Source organism: Crinia signifera, chromosome 4, assembly GCF_055691185.1.
Source record: "Crinia signifera chromosome 4, ASM5569118v1, whole genome shotgun sequence".
In the NCBI taxonomy this organism is placed as follows: domain Eukaryota; kingdom Metazoa; phylum Chordata; class Amphibia; order Anura; family Myobatrachidae; genus Crinia; species Crinia signifera.
Genome location: NC_139220.1, coordinates 300,706,190 through 300,720,735, shown reverse-complemented (window position 1 = coordinate 300,720,735; position 14,546 = coordinate 300,706,190). Strand labels below are relative to the sequence as shown.

The 14,546-nt window shown below is 37.3% G+C and overlaps 17 non-coding genes across 17 annotated transcripts; all 17 read left to right on the top strand.

The window, feature by feature from the left end:
- The first annotated feature begins 3,783 nt into the window (after positions 1-3,783).
- Positions 3,784-3,924, top strand: LOC146076740 (U4 spliceosomal RNA). The gene has a single exon (XR_014474138.1). It is a non-coding gene; the product is annotated as a U4 spliceosomal RNA (small nuclear RNA).
- Positions 3,925-4,460: 536 nt separating this feature from the next.
- On the top strand, positions 4,461-4,601 carry LOC146076714 (U4 spliceosomal RNA). The gene has a single exon (XR_014474112.1). It is a non-coding gene; the product is annotated as a U4 spliceosomal RNA (small nuclear RNA).
- A 537-nt stretch (positions 4,602-5,138) lies between these two features.
- Positions 5,139-5,279, top strand: LOC146076689 (U4 spliceosomal RNA). The gene has a single exon (XR_014474088.1). It is a non-coding gene; the product is annotated as a U4 spliceosomal RNA (small nuclear RNA).
- A 537-nt stretch (positions 5,280-5,816) lies between these two features.
- On the top strand, positions 5,817-5,957 carry LOC146076667 (U4 spliceosomal RNA). The gene has a single exon (XR_014474066.1). It is a non-coding gene; the product is annotated as a U4 spliceosomal RNA (small nuclear RNA).
- A 273-nt stretch (positions 5,958-6,230) lies between these two features.
- Positions 6,231-6,371, top strand: LOC146076756 (U4 spliceosomal RNA). Its single transcript, XR_014474154.1, has one exon. It is a non-coding gene; the product is annotated as a U4 spliceosomal RNA (small nuclear RNA).
- A 654-nt stretch (positions 6,372-7,025) lies between these two features.
- LOC146076793 (U4 spliceosomal RNA) lies at positions 7,026-7,171 on the top strand. The gene has a single exon (XR_014474193.1). It is a non-coding gene; the product is annotated as a U4 spliceosomal RNA (small nuclear RNA).
- Positions 7,172-7,217: 46 nt separating this feature from the next.
- Positions 7,218-7,358, top strand: LOC146076754 (U4 spliceosomal RNA). The gene has a single exon (XR_014474152.1). It is a non-coding gene; the product is annotated as a U4 spliceosomal RNA (small nuclear RNA).
- A 654-nt stretch (positions 7,359-8,012) lies between these two features.
- LOC146076782 (U4 spliceosomal RNA) lies at positions 8,013-8,153 on the top strand. The gene has a single exon (XR_014474181.1). It is a non-coding gene; the product is annotated as a U4 spliceosomal RNA (small nuclear RNA).
- A 536-nt stretch (positions 8,154-8,689) lies between these two features.
- Positions 8,690-8,830, top strand: LOC146076761 (U4 spliceosomal RNA). The gene has a single exon (XR_014474159.1). It is a non-coding gene; the product is annotated as a U4 spliceosomal RNA (small nuclear RNA).
- A 537-nt stretch (positions 8,831-9,367) lies between these two features.
- LOC146076666 (U4 spliceosomal RNA) lies at positions 9,368-9,508 on the top strand. The gene has a single exon (XR_014474065.1). It is a non-coding gene; the product is annotated as a U4 spliceosomal RNA (small nuclear RNA).
- A 536-nt stretch (positions 9,509-10,044) lies between these two features.
- LOC146076760 (U4 spliceosomal RNA) lies at positions 10,045-10,185 on the top strand. The gene has a single exon (XR_014474158.1). It is a non-coding gene; the product is annotated as a U4 spliceosomal RNA (small nuclear RNA).
- A 537-nt stretch (positions 10,186-10,722) lies between these two features.
- LOC146076659 (U4 spliceosomal RNA) lies at positions 10,723-10,863 on the top strand. Its single transcript, XR_014474058.1, has one exon. It is a non-coding gene; the product is annotated as a U4 spliceosomal RNA (small nuclear RNA).
- A 273-nt stretch (positions 10,864-11,136) lies between these two features.
- On the top strand, positions 11,137-11,277 carry LOC146076753 (U4 spliceosomal RNA). The gene has a single exon (XR_014474151.1). It is a non-coding gene; the product is annotated as a U4 spliceosomal RNA (small nuclear RNA).
- A 654-nt stretch (positions 11,278-11,931) lies between these two features.
- On the top strand, positions 11,932-12,072 carry LOC146076752 (U4 spliceosomal RNA). Its single transcript, XR_014474150.1, has one exon. It is a non-coding gene; the product is annotated as a U4 spliceosomal RNA (small nuclear RNA).
- Positions 12,073-12,726: 654 nt separating this feature from the next.
- On the top strand, positions 12,727-12,867 carry LOC146076747 (U4 spliceosomal RNA). Its single transcript, XR_014474145.1, has one exon. It is a non-coding gene; the product is annotated as a U4 spliceosomal RNA (small nuclear RNA).
- Positions 12,868-13,404: 537 nt separating this feature from the next.
- LOC146076456 (U4 spliceosomal RNA) lies at positions 13,405-13,545 on the top strand. Its single transcript, XR_014473856.1, has one exon. It is a non-coding gene; the product is annotated as a U4 spliceosomal RNA (small nuclear RNA).
- A 538-nt stretch (positions 13,546-14,083) lies between these two features.
- On the top strand, positions 14,084-14,224 carry LOC146076639 (U4 spliceosomal RNA). The gene has a single exon (XR_014474038.1). It is a non-coding gene; the product is annotated as a U4 spliceosomal RNA (small nuclear RNA).
- Positions 14,225-14,546: the final 322 nt, after the last annotated feature.

The window sequence follows — 14,546 nt, the reverse complement described above, 5'->3', positions numbered from 1 at the left end:
AGTGGCATCTGCTTTACCAACATGTTTAAGGACTGTGGCGGCTGCTGCAGCCTTTGTATAGAAATTACAGAACACCGCACACTATGTGTCTCTAATGCTACATCTTTTCTAATGAACTCTTCACGGACAAGACACATTTCCAGTGCATGGTTCTCTCGTTGGGAACTTTTGCTCCCAGCGCCACATGACCTGACTATTGTCAGGTGTGGTACGCTAAATCCTGCTACTCTGCTACCTGGTGGGACCCGGGAGTCCCAGAGGATGGATGAGATGCAGGATTTAGAACATGATTGTGAGGAATATTTAAAGCAAAATTTCTCCAATTAGACCTGATATCTCTGACAAGCCACTACCATCTACAAAGATTGTAGTTGTCACCAACAAGGAGACTCAGGATGGCCATATACGGGATATGCGGTAGTATTGGATTTAGAGATCCTCATTTTCCATCGTGAATTTGCTATGATATAATACGCTAATATCACAGCAAGTAAAGGAGCTCATTGAGGCTGTGCAACTCCCTGCAAAGGCAGTAGTTGTTAAGTGTCAAGCTCACGTGTTATAAAGTGATCTTGTTGCACTTGGTAACAAAAATAAGATGGCCACTGTTGTGAATCACATCACTATACAATTTAATGTTTTTTGTGTATTTAACAGGATTGCGCCAATGGATGATGAATGGATACAGTCAAAAGGCTAATGGCCTATGTAAAGATGGTGGGGGCAGATCAGTAGCTCCCCAAACCCCTCCTCCTGGCATATGCAGAAGCTGCCCATGGGATGACCCATGTAAGGAGAGAGGGCATGTATTTTGATTTCATCTTATGCAGAGAAAAGGAGTCCCAAACTCATCTGCAAGAGAATGAACTCAGGAAAATTATTCCTATAGAACCATCAAACATTTCTCCTACCACTGGTCCATTCCTAAGGTTAAAAAATATTTTTTTGGGAATTTACATGCATTTAAAATTGTCATTATATTTAAATGGTATCTGATATGTTATCTTGATTATAAGGAACATCCCAGCTGTCCCATGTACAGCATCCTTTACAGCAAAGAAATTTATTGAGAAATTGGTGTTCAGATATGTTATCCCATAAGGTATATTTGACAGGAAAGGTATTCTAAGAAATAAATCAATGTATGGGTATTGAAGGTTGGTTGCACTCACCATTCACTAAAAGGTTTTAGTCAAAATTGAACATGTTAACAAATGCATATTGAGAACACATAATTTAGGGTGGGTGTGGAAATTACCATGAGTTGACTTGAAGTTTTGTCTTCGGTTTTGTATGACATTCACACTACTCCTCAGCAGCCACTGAACCTGTCCCCTTATAAGATCATTATTTTAATTGATATATACATTTTTTTGGGAGACCATCAATCCCTATTCAACATCCAGCAGCAGACTTGTCACTCTAATTCTCACATCATCTAAATACTTTACCAGAAAAGCAAACAAGCTTATGAAGGGATGTTGTTATAAGGTCCAGCCTGGAGACTATGCAATGGTGAGAAAATTCTTACAATTAAATGTCTCATAGATCAAAGGCAAGACCCGTCCCTGTGAAACAAACCAATTGAATTAATGCATCTCACTGCAAGAAGGTTTCCGACCTGGTGGTGATATCAGTTGAAGAAAAATAAACTGATGCAGATAAATATTGTGACTGTGATTCTAACTTAATAAACTTATTTGATGATGGGCCTGTCCAGGGCCCCCACACCGACCAAGACAAGGTCCACGGAATCGGGGGGCGTCCTTAGTGGTGTCCCTGCGGGTTGTGGGCAAGAAGAGGTCCACGGAATCGGGGGATACCCTTAGTGGTGTCCCTGCGGGTTGTGGACAAGGTGTAAAACAATGATCCCCATGAGTGACCAAGTTTCCCATACACTTACTAACTGAAGAAGTCATTTTTGTTTTTTTAAGTTTTCATATTTTTATAGTGAATGAGGGTTACCAGGGATTGGTTGCTGGCAAGGACAGTGTGTATAGTTATCAAAGAGGTATTACTAGAGTCATGGTGGTGTATTCTACTTCTGCTTTTAATTTTAATCCCACAAGTATAGTAATAATCATAACAGACACACATATACATCATACTACTGATGCTCCCAGGTTTCGGTATGCATCAGAGGATGGTAGTAAAATACTGATAGCCAATATGTTAAACTAATTAGAAGGTTTAAAATAAATATATGAGTAATAACATAAAAGTAACTAAGAACGCCCACACCAGAACCATTGATAGAATACATCTAGTTAAGGTATCAGTAAAGAAGAGGCATTCTAAATAAGGATGGTAACAATGGTGCAAACATAATATCTATATGCAAACTGACATTTCTTCTTTAAGACGCTCATCATGAGCTGATAGAAAGAACAATAAGGTAAACTGATTGTTGGTTATATTGTCATCTACGGTATCACTCCGGTAATGTGGGGTTAATGGCTACTTATATTTGCAGTCAAATCAAACAACACTTCATTTTCTATGTAGGATTTACACAAGTGAATCTTATAAGGTTACTGACTCTCCCTAGGTTTAAAATTGGTAAAGAGTGTAATAACAGGAGATATTTTGGAGTACAACAAAACATGTAGTTATGTGACAGAGTTGGGTGTGCTAGTATAAAATCTAGATAAAAAAAGAGTACTCATTGAATTGTTTCTTATGATGTTTTCTCAAACGTACTGTCTCTTAAGATATGGACATTACCACAAGGATTATATTATATTTACACACTTAAGGTTTCTAAATGGTTACAAACAAGATCTATTGTAATAAATTTTACTTTTACTAATTAATACAGTGGTGATTCAACATGAAGATTTGAAAGTAACACATGGTATATTAAAGAAACACACTTATTTACATTATCCCAAGTTTATAAAATTGTATTTGAATTTGTGAATATAATTAAAATATGGTACAAGCATCACAAATACTAAACTGATGACATTAAAAGGAAAGTTGAATTAAATTATTTGGGTTGGAAAAAATTTTAGTTTATTGAACAGGTGTGAGTGATGTGATTCCCTACAGTTGGTTTATTTGGTTGAACCCCAATAACTGGTTCGCATAAGTCAATGTTATATATGCTTTAAGAAGTTTGATGTTTTTGCCAAGATAATATTATTGATTTTTCTGTATACTAGTGAAATGCTTCAAGAAGGTTTTCCGATGTATTAAGAGAGAAACAAATGATGCACAGTACGAGAGATATGAACTTTTTTTTCGGAGATATGAAAAAAGTTGAGGATGGACTGATAATACAGAAAATCAACTAATCAATAAATCTATGCTTTTATTATATTCTGTTTTCCTGACTGCCGCTATTAATGCTGCAGATGACTTTAGCTTGTTGCACACTGTACTATTCACTGCGTATGAGGCCTTCCCTTTGCGCTAAACAGTTATAATACTGTATGTTAGAAGCAGCAGCCATTTTGTTAGGCATGACTTGCATAATAATATTATTAAAATGGCTGATCACTGTCCTTGAAAGGTGTCCATTTTGATTTGATTTAGAATTACTGTTTAAGTATTAGCTAATCAATTTTATGTTTCTTGTGTTAGTCTGCATTTGCAAATATCCTGTAATGAAGCTATTCTTTAAGTAAAGCATTGCCATACATTTTATAAAACGGTTGTGTGGGTGTGCAATCATTTCAGCGTTGCCGTTATATTTAAAGGTAAATAAAGTAAATAAATTTGGTTTGGGTTATTAATCATATCTAATCTTATCAGATAAATATCTGGTTTATCACACCTATCAACTTTGCGCAATGGCATTATCATAGCTTATGAGGTCAAACCGAGGCGTGATTATTGCTAGTTGAAAACTTTACCCAATACCCTGCCATGACGACTTGCAATATAGTCAGCATTGGCAATTTTTGCTAGTCTCCCAGGAGACTATAAGATTTTGTAAAGGAAAGATGTGTTGGAGTTAGTCTATTTTCTTGAATCTTCTGTATGTGAAAAACCACAATTGACTGTGTCTTCCAGTTGCTGATTTTGAAGATTGGTTTAGAGATTAGTGTTTTTAATAAATGTGTTGGAGTTAGTCTATTTTCTTGCATCTTCTGTATATGAAAAACCACAATTACATCCGTGTCTTCCAGTTGCTGATTTTGAAGATTGATGTAGAGATTAGTGTTTTTATCTCTGTTTATCTGGAGATGTTCCAGAATTTTTGAATGCATTGTCATGCAAATTGGAGATAAATTCCTTACAATTTTTGCTACCAGAGTGTGAGATATGAAAAAGCACTTGGGAACAGAAAATACAATTTCCTTGAAGTCATCACCCAGGAAGGTTTTGCCAGGTCTTGGACTCATTAGCATATACATTCCCATAATCCACTGCTCCTAGCCAGAGACTGTTTGTCTAGCCATGGTTGTAATGAGTTCTCTGTTGCACATGCTGATTGCTCCAGCCAAGCACCTATCAACTTTGCGCAGTGGCATTATCATAGCTTATGAGGTCAAACCGAGGCGTGATTATTGCTAGTTGAAAACTTTACCCAATACCCTGCCATGACGACTTGCAATATAGTCAGCATTGGCAATTTTTGCTAGTCTCCCAGGAGACTATAAGATTTTGTAAAGGAAAGATGTGTTGGAGTTAGTCTATTTTCTTGAATCTTCTGTATGTGAAAAACCACAATTGACTGTGTCTTCCAGTTGCTGATTTTGAAGATTGGTTTAGAGATTAGTGTTTTTAATAAGACGTGTTGGAGTTAGTCTATTTTCTTGCATCTTCTGTATATGAAAAACCACAATTACATCCGTGTCTTCCAGTTGCTGATTTTGAAGATTGATGTAGAGATTAGTGTTTTTATCTCTGTTTATCTGGAGATGTTCCAGAATTTTTGAATGCATTGTCATGCAAATTGGAGATAAATTCCTTACAATTTTTGCTACCAGAGTGTGAGATATGAAAAAGCACTTGGGAACAGAAAATACAATTTCCTTGAAGTCATCACCCAGGAAGGTTTTGCCAGGTCTTGGACTCATTAGCATATACATTCCCATAATCCACTGCTCCTAGCCAGAGACTGTTTGTCTAGCCATGGTTGTAATGAGTTCTCTGTTGCACATGCTGATTGCTCCAGCCAAGCACCTATCAACTTTGCGCAGTGGCATTATCATAGCTTATGAGGTCAAACTGAGGCGTGATTATTGCTAGTTGAAAACTTTACCCAATACCCTGCCATGATGACTTGCAATATAGTCAGCATTGGCAATTTTTGCTAGTCTCCCAGGAGACTATAAGATTTTGTAAAGGAAAGATGTGTTGGAGTTAGTCTATTTTCTTGAATCTTCTGTATGTGAAAAACCACAATTGACTGTGTCTTCCAGTTGCTGATTTTGAAGATTGGTTTAGAGATAAGTGTTTTTAATAAGATGTGTTGGAGTTTGTCTATTTTCTTGCATCTTCTGTATATGAAAAACCACAATTACATCCGTGTCTTCCAGTTGCTGATTTTGAAGATTGATGTAGAGATTAGTGTTTTTATCTCTGTTTATCTGGAGATGTTCCAGAATTTTTGAATGCAGTGTCATGCAAATTGGAGATAAATTCCTTACAATTTTTGCTACCAGAGTGTGAGATATGAAAAAGCACTTGGGAACAGAAAATACAATTTCCTTGAAGTCATCACCCAGGAAGGTTTTGCCAGGTCTTGGACTCATTAGCATATACATTCCCATAATCCACTGCTCCTAGCCAGAGACTGTTTGTCTAGCCATGGTTGTAATGAGTTCTCTGTTGCACATGCTGATTGCTCCAGCCAAGCACCTATCAACTTTGCGCAGTGGCATTATCATAGCTTATGAGGTCAAACTGAGGCGTGATTGTTGCTAGTTGAAAACTTTACCCAATACCCCGCCATGATGACTTGCAATATAGTCAGCATTGGCAATTTTTGCTAGTCTCCCAGGAGACTATAAGATTTTGTAAAGGAAAGATGTGTTGGAGTTAGTCTATTTTCTTGAATCTTCTGTATGTGAAAAACCACAATTGACTGTGTCTTCCAGTTGCTGATTTTGAAGATTGGTTTAGAGATTAGTGTTTTTAATAAGACGTGTTGGAGTTAGTCTATTTTCTTGCATCTTCTGTATATGAAAAACCACAATTACATCCGTGTCTTCCAGTTGCTGATTTGTTGTAATGAGTTCTCTGTTGCACATGCTGATTGCTCCAGCCAAGCACCTATCAACTTTGCGCAGTTGCATTATCATAGCTTATGAGGTCAAACTGAGGCGTGATTATTGCTAGTTGAAAACTTTACCCAATACCCCGCCATGATGACTTGCAATATAGTCAGCATTGGCAATTTTTGCTAGTCTCCCAGGAGACTATAAGATTTTGTAAAGGAAAGATGTGTTGGAGTTAGTCTATTTTCTTGAATCTTCTGTATGTGAAAAACCACAATTGACTGTGTCTTCCAGTTGCTGATTTTGAAGATTGGTTTAGAGATTAGTATTTTTAATAAGACGTGTTGGAGTTAGTCTATTTTCTTGCATCTTCTGTATATGAAAAACCACAATTACATCCGTGTCTTCCAGTTGCTGATTTTGAAGATTGATGTAGAGATTAGTGTTTTTAATAAGACGTGTTGGAGTTAGTCTATTTTCTTGCATCTTCTGTATATGAAAAACCACAATTACATCCGTGTCTTCCAGTTGCTGATTTTGAAGATTGATGTAGAGATTAGTGTTTTTATCTCTGTTTATCTGGAGATGTTCCAGAATTTTTGAATGCATTGTCATGCAAATTGGAGATAAATTCCTTACAATTTTTGCTACCAGAGTGTGAGATATGAAAAAGCACTTGGGAACAGAAAATACAATTTCCTTGAAGTCATCACCCAGGAAGGTTTTGCCAGGTCTTGAACTCATTAGCATATACATTCCCATAATCCACTGCTCCGAGCCAGAGACTGTTTGTCTAGCCATGGTTGTAATGAGTTCTCTGTTGCACATGCTGATTGCTCCAGCCAAGCACCTATCAACTTTGCGCAATGGCATTATCATAGCTTATGAGGTCAAACCGAGGCGTGATTATTGCTAGTTGAAAACTTTACCCAATACCCTGCCATGACGACTTGCAATATAGTCAGCATTGGCAATTTTTGCCAGTTGCTGATTTGTTGTAATGAGTTCTCTGTTGCACATGCTGATTGCTCCAGCCAAGCACCTATCAACTTTGCGCAGTTGCATTATCATAGCTTATGAGGTCAAACTGAGGCGTGATTATTGCTAGTTGAAAACTTTACCCAATACCCCGCCATGATGACTTGCAATATAGTCAGCATTGGCAATTTTTGCTAGTCTCCCAGGAGACTATAAGATTTTGTAAAGGAAAGATGTGTTGGAGTTAGTCTATTTTCTTGAATCTTCTGTATGTGAAAAACCACAATTGACTGTGTCTTCCAGTTGCTGATTTTGAAGATTGGTTTAGAGATTAGTATTTTTAATAAGACGTGTTGGAGTTAGTCTATTTTCTTGCATCTTCTGTATATGAAAAACCACAATTACATCCGTGTCTTCCAGTTGCTGATTTTGAAGATTGATGTAGAGATTAGTGTTTTTAATAAGACGTGTTGGAGTTAGTCTATTTTCTTGCATCTTCTGTATATGAAAAACCACAATTACATCCGTGTCTTCCAGTTGCTGATTTTGAAGATTGATGTAGAGATTAGTGTTTTTATCTCTGTTTATCTGGAGATGTTCCAGAATTTTTGAATGCATTGTCATGCAAATTGGAGATAAATTCCTTACAATTTTTGCTACCAGAGTGTGAGATATGAAAAAGCACTTGGGAACAGAAAATACAATTTCCTTGAAGTCATCACCCAGGAAGGTTTTGCCAGGTCTTGAACTCATTAGCATATACATTCCCATAATCCACTGCTCCGAGCCAGAGACTGTTTGTCTAGCCATGGTTGTAATGAGTTCTCTGTTGCACATGCTGATTGCTCCAGCCAAGCACCTATCAACTTTGCGCAATGGCATTATCATAGCTTATGAGGTCAAATCGAGGCGTGATTATTGCTAGTTGAAAACTTTACCCAATACCCTGCCATGACGACTTGCAATATAGTCAGCATTGGCAATTTTTGCTAGTCTCCCAGGAGACTATAAGATTTTGTAAAGGAAAGATGTGTTGGAGTTAGTCTATTTTCTTGAATCTTCTGTATGTGAAAAACCACAATTGACTGTGTCTTCCAGTTGCTGATTTTGAAGATTGGTTTAGAGATTAGTGTTTTTAATAAATGTGTTGGAGTTAGTCTATTTTCTTGCATCTTCTGTATATGAAAAACCACAATTACATCCGTGTCTTCCAGTTGCTGATTTTGAAGATTGATGTAGAGATTAGTGTTTTTATCTCTGTTTATCTGGAGATGTTCCAGAATTTTTGAATGCATTGTCATGCAAATTGGAGATAAATTCCTTACAATTTTTGCTACCAGAGTGTGAGATATGAAAAAGCACTTGGGAACAGAAAATACAATTTCCTTGAAGTCATCACCCAGGAAGGTTTTGCCAGGTCTTGGACTCATTAGCATATACATTCCCATAATCCACTGCTCCTAGCCAGAGACTGTTTGTCTAGCCATGGTTGTAATGAGTTCTCTGTTGCACATGCTGATTGCTCCAGCCAAGCACCTATCAACTTTGCGCAGTGGCATTATCATAGCTTATGAGGGCAAACTGAGGTGTGATTATTGCTAGTTGAAAACTTTACCCAATACCCCGCCATGATGACTTGCAATATAGTCAGCATTGGCAATTTTTGCTAGTCTCCCAGGAGACTATAAGATTTTGTAAAGGAAAGATGTGTTGGAGTTAGTCTATTTTCTTGAATCTTCTGTATGTGAAAAACCACAATTGACTGTGTCTTCCAGTTGCTGATTTTGAAGATTGGTTTAGAGATAAGTGTTTTTAATAAGATGTGTTGGAGTTTGTCTATTTTCTTGCATCTTCTGTATATGAAAAACCACAATTACATCCGTGTCTTCCAGTTGCTGATTTTGAAGATTGATGTAGAGATTAGTGTTTTTATCTCTGTTTATCTGGAGATGTTCCAGAATTTTTGAATGCAGTGTCATGCAAATTGGAGATAAATTCCTTACAATTTTTGCTACCAGAGTGTGAGATATGAAAAAGCACTTGGGAACAGAAAATACAATTTCCTTGAAGTCATCACCCAGGAAGGTTTTGCCAGGTCTTGGACTCATTAGCATATACATTCCCATAATCCACTGCTCCTAGCCAGAGACTGTTTGTCTAGCCATGGTTGTAATGAGTTCTCTGTTGCACATGCTGATTGCTCCAGCCAAGCACCTATCAACTTTGCGCAGTGGCATTATCATAGCTTATGAGGTCAAACTGAGGCGTGATTGTTGCTAGTTGAAAACTTTACCCAATACCCCGCCATGATGACTTGCAATATAGTCAGCATTGGCAATTTTTGCTAGTCTCCCAGGAGACTATAAGATTTTGTAAAGGAAAGATGTGTTGGAGTTAGTCTATTTTCTTGAATCTTCTGTATGTGAAAAACCACAATTGACTGTGTCTTCCAGTTGCTGATTTTGAAGATTGGTTTAGAGATTAGTGTTTTTAATAAATGTGTTGGAGTTAGTCTATTTTCTTGCATCTTCTGTATATGAAAAACCACAATTACATCCGTGTCTTCCAGTTGCTGATTTTGAAGATTGATGTAGAGATTAGTGTTTTTATCTCTGTTTATCTGGAGATGTTCCAGAATTTTTGAATGCATTGTCATGCAAATTGGAGATAAATTCCTTACAATTTTTGCTACCAGAGTGTGAGATATGAAAAAGCACTTGGGAACAGAAAATACAATTTCCTTGAAGTCATCACCCAGGAAGGTTTTGCCAGGTCTTGGACTCATTAGCATATACATTCCCATAATCCACTGCTCCTAGCCAGAGACTGTTTGTCTAGCCATGGTTGTAATGAGTTCTCTGTTGCACATGCTGATTGCTCCAGCCAAGCACCTATCAACTTTGCGCAGTGGCATTATCATAGCTTATGAGGGCAAACTGAGGTGTGATTATTGCTAGTTGAAAACTTTACCCAATACCCCGCCATGATGACTTGCAATATAGTCAGCATTGGCAATTTTTGCTAGTCTCCCAGGAGACTATAAGATTTTGTAAAGGAAAGATGTGTTGGAGTTAGTCTATTTTCTTGAATCTTCTGTATGTGAAAAACCACAATTGACTGTGTCTTCCAGTTGCTGATTTTGAAGATTGGTTTAGAGATAAGTGTTTTTAATAAGATGTGTTGGAGTTTGTCTATTTTCTTGCATCTTCTGTATATGAAAAACCACAATTACATCCGTGTCTTCCAGTTGCTGATTTTGAAGATTGATGTAGAGATTAGTGTTTTTATCTCTGTTTATCTGGAGATGTTCCAGAATTTTTGAATGCAGTGTCATGCAAATTGGAGATAAATTCCTTACAATTTTTGCTACCAGAGTGTGAGATATGAAAAAGCACTTGGGAACAGAAAATACAATTTCCTTGAAGTCATCACCCAGGAAGGTTTTGCCAGGTCTTGGACTCATTAGCATATACATTCCCATAATCCACTGCTCCTAGCCAGAGACTGTTTGTCTAGCCATGGTTGTAATGAGTTCTCTGTTGCACATGCTGATTGCTCCAGCCAAGCACCTATCAACTTTGCGCAGTGGCATTATCATAGCTTATGAGGTCAAACTGAGGCATGATTGTTGCTAGTTGAAAACTTTACCCAATACCCCGCCATGATGACTTGCAATATAGTCAGCATTGGCAATTTTTGCTAGTCTCCCAGGAGACTATAAGATTTTGTAAAGGAAAGATGTGTTGGAGTTAGTCTATTTTCTTGAATCTTCTGTATGTGAAAAACCACAATTGACTGTGTCTTCCAGTTGCTGATTTTGAAGATTGGTTTAGAGATTAGTGTTTTTAATAAGACGTGTTGGAGTTAGTCTATTTTCTTGCATCTTCTGTATATGAAAAACCACAATTACATCCGTGTCTTCCAGTTGCTGATTTGTTGTAAAGAGTTCTCTGTTGCACATGCTGATTGCTCCAGCCAAGCACCTATCAACTTTGCGCAGTTGCATTATCATAGCTTATGAGGTCAAACTGAGGCGTGATTATTGCTAGTTGAAAACTTTACCCAATACCCCGCCATGATGACTTGCAATATAGTCAGCATTGGCAATTTTTGCTAGTCTCCCAGGAGACTATAAGATTTTGTAAAGGAAAGATGTGTTGGAGTTAGTCTATTTTCTTGAATCTTCTGTATGTGAAAAACCACAATTGACTGTGTCTTCCAGTTGCTGATTTTGAAGATTGGTTTAGAGATTAGTATTTTTAATAAGACGTGTTGGAGTTAGTCTATTTTCTTGCATCTTCTGTATATGAAAAACCACAATTACATCCGTGTCTTCCAGTTGCTGATTTTGAAGATTGATGTAGAGATTAGTGTTTTTAATAAGACGTGTTGGAGTTAGTCTATTTTCTTGCATCTTCTGTATATGAAAAACCACAATTACATCCGTGTCTTCCAGTTGCTGATTTTGAAGATTGATGTAGAGATTAGTGTTTTTATCTCTGTTTATCTGGAGATGTTCCAGAATTTTTGAATGCATTGTCATGCAAATTGGAGATAAATTCCTTACAATTTTTGCTACCAGAGTGTGAGATATGAAAAAGCACTTGGGAACAGAAAATACAATTTCCTTGAAGTCATCACCCAGGAAGGTTTTGCCAGGTCTTGGACTCATTAGCATATACATTCCCATAATCCACTGCTCCTAGCCAGAGACTGTTTGTCTAGCCATGGTTGTAATGAGTTCTCTGTTGCACATGCTGATTGCTCCAGCCAAGCACCTATCAACTTTGCGCAGTTGCATTATCATAGCTTATGAGGTCAAACTGAGGCGTGATTATTGCTAGTTGAAAACTTTACCCAATACCCCGCCATGATGACTTGCAATATAGTCAGCATTGGCAATTTTTGCTAGTCTCCCAGGAGACTATAAGATTTTGTAAAGGAAAGATGTGTTGGAGTTAGTCTATTTTCTTGAATCTTCTGTATGTGAAAAACCACAATTGACTGTGTCTTCCAGTTGCTGATTTTGAAGATTGGTTTAGAGATTAGTATTTTTAATAAGACGTGTTGGAGTTAGTCTATTTTCTTGCATCTTCTGTATATGAAAAACCACAATTACATCCGTGTCTTCCAGTTGCTGATTTTGAAGATTGATGTAGAGATTAGTGTTTTTAATAAGACGTGTTGGAGTTAGTCTATTTTCTTGCATCTTCTGTATATGAAAAACCACAATTACATCCGTGTCTTCCAGTTGCTGATTTTGAAGATTGATGTAGAGATTAGTGTTTTTATCTCTGTTTATCTGGAGATGTTCCAGAATTTTTGAATGCAGTGTCATGCAAATTGGAGATAAATTCCTTACAATTTTTGCTACCAGAGTGTGAGATATGAAAAAGCACTTGGGAACAGAAAATACAATTTCCTTGAAGTCATCACCCAGGAAGGTTTTGCCAGGTCTTGGACTCATTAGCATATACATTCCCATAATCCACTGCTCCTAGCCAGAGACTGTTTGTCTAGCCATGGTTGTAATGAGTTCTCTGTTGCACATGCTGATTGCTCCAGCCAAGCACCTATCAACTTTGTGCAGTGGAATTATCTTAGCTTATGAGGTCAAACTGAGGCGTGATTATTGCTAGTTGAAAACTTTACCCAATACCCCGCCATGATGACTTGCAATATAGTCAGCATTGGCAATTTTTGCTAGTCTCCCAGGAGACTATAAGATTTTGTAAAGGAAAGATGTGTTGGAGTTAGTCTATTTTCTTGAATCTTCTGTATGTGAAAAACCACAATTGACTGTGTCTTCCAGTTGCTGATTTTGAAGATTGGTTTAGAGATTAGTGTTTTTAATAAGACGTGTTGGAGTTAGTCTATTTTCTTGCATCTTCTGTATATGAAAAACCACAATTACATCCGTGTCTTCCAGTTGCTGATTTTGAAGATTGATGTAGAGATTAGTGTTTTTATCTCTGTTTATCTGGAGATGTTTCAGAATTTTTGAATGCATTGTCATGCAAATTGGAGATAAATTCCTTACAATTTTTGCTACCAGAGTGTGAGATATGAAAAAGCACTTGGGAACAGAAAATACAATTTCCTTGAAGTCATCACCCAGGAAGGTTTTGCCAGGTCTTGGACTCATTAGCATATACATTCCCATAATCCACTGCTCCTAGCCAGAGACTGTTTGTCTAGCCATGGTTGTAATGAGTTCTCTGTTGCACATGCTGATTGCTCCAGCCAAGTACCTATCAACTTTGCGCAGTGGCATTATCATAGCTTATGAGGTCAAACCGAGGCGTGATTATTGCTAGTTGAAAACTTTACCCAATACCCCGCCATGATGACTTGCAATATAGTCAGCATTGGCAATTTTTGCTAGTCTCCCAGGAGACTATAAGATTTTGTAAAGGAAAGATGTGTTGGAGTTAGTCTATTTTCTTGAATCTTCTGTATGTGAAAAACCACAATTGACTGTGTCTTCCAGGTGCTGATTTTGAAGATTGGTTTAGAGATTAGTGTTTTTAATAAGACGTGTTGGAGTTAGTCTATTTTCTTGCATCTTCTGTATATGAAAAACCACAATTACATCCGTGTCTTCCAGTTGCTGATTTTGAAGATTGATGTAGAGATTAGTGTTTTTTATCTCTGTTTATCTGGAGATGTTCCAGAATTTTTGAATGCATTGTCATGCAAATTGGAGATAAATTCCTTACAATTTTTGCTACCAGAGTGTGAGATATGAAAAAGCACTTGGGAACAGAAAATACAATTTCCTTGAAGTCATCACCCAGGAAGGTTTTGCCAGGTCTTGGACTCATTAGCATATACATTCCCATAATCCACTGCTCCTAGCCAGAGACTGTTTGTCTAGCCATGGTTGTAATGAGTTCTCTGTTGCACATGCTGATTGCTCCAGCCAAGCACCTATCAACTTTGCGCAGTGGCATTATCATAGCTTATGAGGTCAAACCGAGGCCTGATTATTGCTAGTTGAAAACTTTACCCAATACCCCGCCATGATGACTTGCAATATAGTCAGCATTGGCAATTTTTGCTAGTCTCCCAGGAGACTATAAGATTTTGTAAAGGAAAGATGTGTTGGAGTTAGTCTATTTTTTTGAATCTTCTGTATGTGAAAAACCACAATTGACTGTGTCTTCCAGTTGCTGATTTTGAAGATTGGTTTAGAGATTAGAGTTTTGAATAAGATGTGTTGGAGTTAGTCTATTTTCTTGCATCTTCTGTATATGAAAAACCACAATTACATCCGTGTCTTCCAGTTGCTGATTTTGAAGATTGATGTAGAGATTAGTGTTTTTAATAAGACGTGTTGGAGTTAGTCTATTTTCTTGCATCTTCTGTATATGAAAAACCACAATTACATCCGTGTCT